At 70.7% G+C, this 4,124-nt stretch overlaps 1 long non-coding RNA gene across 2 annotated transcripts in view; it reads left to right on the top strand.

The window, feature by feature from the left end:
- Positions 1–3,455: 3,455 nt before the first annotated feature.
- Positions 3,456–4,124, top strand: part of LOC124417262 — a 1,123-nt gene continuing 454 nt past the window's right edge. The window contains exons 1-2 of one of the 2 annotated variants that reach the window (XR_006931653.1): positions 3,456–3,536; positions 3,717–3,923. This is a non-coding gene — a long non-coding RNA (uncharacterized LOC124417262). Of the gene's footprint in view, positions 3,537–3,716; positions 3,924–4,124 lie in introns of those variants that run through there. The other variant, XR_006931652.1, reaches the window with a different exon arrangement.

Here is a 4,124-nt window from a genome sequence, read left to right as displayed (position 1 = left end):
AGGGGTCCGGGTGACCAGTCCGGCGAGCCTGAGCTGGTCCTGTACAGGCCACCAGCCGCACCTGCAGTGAGACCGAGTCCTGTGGGGCACGCAGGGGCCGGGCCGACAGTTCCGGAGAGCCCGAGCCGGTCCTGTAGAGGCCTCCAGCTGCGGCTTTAGTGTGACCAAGTGTTGTGGGGGTCCCCAGGGGCCGGTCTGACCGGTCTGGCGTGCCCGAGCCGGTCGTGCAGAGGGAGCCAGCTGCGGCTTTAGTGTGACCGAGTGCTGTGCGGGCCCGCACGGGCCGGTCTGAGCGGTCCGGCGACCAGGACCGGCTCCTTCAGCATGCTCCAGCCACAGCTGCGGAGGAGGCCGAGTCCGGTGGGTGCACGCAGGGGTCCGGGTGACCGGTCCGGCGAGCCTGAGCTGGTCCTGTACAGGCCACCAGCCGCACCTGCAGTGAGACCGAGTCCTGTTTGGGCACGCAGGGGCCGGGCTGACTGTTCCGGAGAGCCCGAGCCGGTCCTGCAGAGGCCTCCAGCTGCGGCTTTAGTGTGACCAAGTGTTGTGGGGGTCCACAGGGGCCGGTCCGACCGGTCTGGCGAGCCCGAGCCGGTCCTGCAGAGGGCGCCAGCTGCGGCTTTAGTGTGACCGAGTGCTGTGCGGGCCCGCACGGGCCGTTCCGACCGGTCCGGCGACCGGGACCGGCTCCTTCAGCATGCTCCAGCCACAGCTGCGGAGGTGGCCGAGTCGGGTGGGGGCACGCAGGGGCCGGGCTGACCGTTCCGGAGAGCCCGAGCCGGTCCTGCAGAGGCCTGCAGCCGCACCTGCAATGAAACCGAGTCCTGTGGGGCACGCAGGGGCTGGGCCGACCGGTCTGGCAAGCCCGAGCCGGTCCTGCAGAGGCCTCCAGCTGCGGCTTTAGTGTGACCGAGTGCTGTGCGGGCCCGCACGGGCCGGTCTGAGCGGTCCGGCGACCAGGACCGGCTCCTTCAGCATGCTCCAGCCGCAGCTGCGGAGGTGGCCGAGTCCGGTGGGGGCACGCAGGGGTTGGGTTGACCGGTCCAGCAAGCCTGAGACTGTCCTGTACAGGCCTCCAGCCGCACCTGTAGTGAGACCGAGTCCTGTTGGGGCACGCAGGGGCTGGGCCGACCGGTCTGGCAAGCCCGAGCCGGTCCTGCAGAGGCCTCCAGCTGCGGCTTTAGTGTGACCAAGTGTTGTGGGGGTCCCCAGGGGCCGGTCTGACCGGTCTGGCGTGCCCGAGCCGGTCGTGCAGAGGGAGCCAGCTGCGGCTTTAGTGTGACCGAGTGCTGTACGGGCCCGCACGGGCCGGTCTGAGCGGTCCGGCGACCAGGACCGGCTCCTTCAGCATGCTCCAGCCACAGCTGCGGAGGAGGCCGAGTCCGGTGGGGGCACGCAGGGGGCCGGGTGACCAGTCCGGCGAGCCTGAGCTGGTCCTGTACAGGCCACCAGCCGCACCTGCAATGAAACCGAGTCCTGTTTGGGCACGCAGGGGCCGGGCTGACCGTTCCGGAGAGCCCGAGCCGGTCCTGCAGAGGGCGCCAGCTGCGGCTTTAGTGTGACCGAGTGCTGTGCGGGCCCGCAGGGGCCGGTCCGAGCGGTCCGGCGACCGGGACCGGCTCCTTCAGCATGCTCCAGCCGCAGCTGCGGAGGAGGCCGAGTCGGGTGGGGGCACGCAGGGGCCCGGCTGACCGTTCCGGAGAGCCCGAGCCGGTCCTGCAGAGGCCTGCAGCCGCACCTGCAGTGAGACCGAGTCCTGTGGGGCACGCAGGGGCTGGGCCGACCGGTCTGGCAAGCCCGAGCCGGTCCTGCAGAGGCCTCCAGCTGCGGCTTTAGTGTGACCAAGTGTTGTGGGGGTCCCCAGGGGCCGGTCTGACCGGTCTGGCGTGTCCGAGCCGGTCGTGCAGAGGGAGCCAGCTGCGGCTTTAGTGTGACCGAGTGCTGTGCGGGCCCGCACGGGCCGGTCTGAGCGGTCCGGCGACCGGGACCGGCTCCTTCAGCATGCTCCAGCCGCAGCTGCGGTGGTGGCCGAGTCAGGTGGGGGCACGCAGGTGCCGGGCTGACCGTTCCGGAGGGCCCGAGCCAGTCCTGCAGAGGCCTGCAGCTGCACCTGCAATGAAACCGAGTCCTGTGGGGCACACAGGGGCTGGGCCGACCGGTACGGCGAGCCCAAGCCGGTCCTGCAGAGGCCTCCAGCCACGGCTGCTGTGTGACCGAGTCCTGTTTGGGCACGCAGGGGCCGGGCTGACCGTTCCGGAGAGCCGGAGCCGGTCCTGCAGAGGCCTCCAGCTGCGGCTTTAGTGTGACCGAGTGCTGTGCGGGCCCGCAGGGGCCGGTGCGAGCGGTCCGGTGACCGGGATCGGCTCCTTCAGCATGCTCCAGCCGCAGCTGCGGAGGTGGCCGAGTCGGGTGGGGGCACGCAGGGGTTGGGTTGACCGGTCCAGCAAGCCTGAGACGGGCCTGTACAGGCCTCCAGCCGCACCTGTAGTGAGACCGAGTCCTGTGGAGGCACGCAGGGGCCGGGCCGACCGGTCCGCTGACCCAGAGTCGGTCCTGTACAGTCCACCAGCCACACCTGCAGTGACACCGAGTCCTGTGGGAGCACACAGGGGCCGGGCTGACCATTCCGGAGAGCCGGAGCCGGTCCAGCAGCGGCCTCCAGCCGCACCTGCAGTGTGACCGAGTCCTTTTGGGGCACTCAGGGGCCGGGCCGACCGTTCCGGAGGGCCCGAGCCGGTCCTGCAGAGGCCTCCAGCCACTGCTGCTGTGTGACCGAGTCCTTTTTGGGCACGCAGGGGCCGGGCCGACCGTTCCGGAGAGCCCGAGCCGGTCCTGCAGAGGCCTCCAGCCGCGGCTGCAGTGAGACCGAGTCCTGTGCGTGCACGGAGCGGCCGGGCCGACCGGTCCGGCGACCGGGAGCGGCTCCCGCAGAGGCCTCCAGCCGCCGCCGCGGAGCGACCAAGTCCGTCCTGGCCGGGTAGACGTGGCCTGCCAGCCCGGAGAGGGCCGGGCCAGCGACCTCTAGCGGTCTCCGCCGTGTGAACGGCTCGGAGCCCTCTGGGGCCGGGTAGACCGTTCCGCTGCTTTCGAGCCGCTCGGCAGCGACTTCTTACGGCAGCGTTCGTCTCGTGTTTGCTTCTTTGTTTATTTCTCTGTCCCTCAGTGTGCCCGTTCGTTTGCCGGTTTGAACGTTTTGGTTTCGTTTCCTTTTCGCTCGGGGGCTAGGTAACTCTTTAGGCGGTTTCAAGCTGGGTCTTTGAAACCCCATTCGCGTGCGGCTCGCTCGCGCGCCACATCAACGCCGGGACACCTTAGCCAGGGCGCCGCGTAACCCCCCCCCCTCCCCCCGGTCCCCCTCCACCCGACCGGCGGACACGGCCCCGACCTCCCGAGGAGGTGCGCAGGCGCGGGCGTGTGGGCGGGGGCTCCGCCCACAAGGGGGCCGGGCGGGCGGGAAAGTACGGCCGGTTCGCATGCGGGCGGTCGCTCGTGTCGGCGCGGGAACGCAAAATAATGGCGGGAAGACGGTAGCAGAGGTAGGCCGGGGGGAGACGGCGTCGTCCGTCCCGGGGGTGGTGGTGGTGGTGGTGGTGGTGGCGGCGGCGGCGGCGGCGGGGGGCGGGGGGCGGGGGCCGGGGGCCGCGGGCCGCCTGGGACTCGTCTGTTCGACTCGTCCGGTCACCGGGCTCGCAGCGAGCCTCTCTCCCGGCCGGCAGGAGGGCGGAGAGGCAGCCTCGCCTCGCCTCGCCTCGCCTCGCCTCCCACCCGGCCGGCGTCCGAGCCGTCGGGTCCGACCGCCGGCGCTCGGGGAGGGGACCCTCGGCTCCCCCGGCGGGGCGCTACTAGAGGGAGAAGTGGAAGAAGAGCGAGCGACTACGGGAGTGCGAACGTACGTGCCCGTTCCCCGCACCCCCCCCCCCCCCGGTAGAAAAAAAAAAAAAAAACGGAAAGCAAGAGTGTAATGGAAAGAAAGCGCGTGGCGGGCTGGGGGTGGGTCCACGGTTGGGGGAGGGCAGGGAGGAGTTGCGCGGGGGGGGGGTGCGGGTGTGAGCGGCGCGGGGACCGGTCGAGACATCAGGTCGTGCCCGCCGGAGGAAAGAAAGGCACGGGAAAAAAAAATCAAA

Source organism: Gallus gallus, chromosome 16, assembly GCF_016699485.2.
Source record: "Gallus gallus isolate bGalGal1 chromosome 16, bGalGal1.mat.broiler.GRCg7b, whole genome shotgun sequence".
In the NCBI taxonomy this organism is placed as follows: Eukaryota; Metazoa; Chordata; class Aves; order Galliformes; family Phasianidae; genus Gallus; species Gallus gallus.
This window is presented reverse-complemented; position numbering and strand designations above follow the sequence as displayed.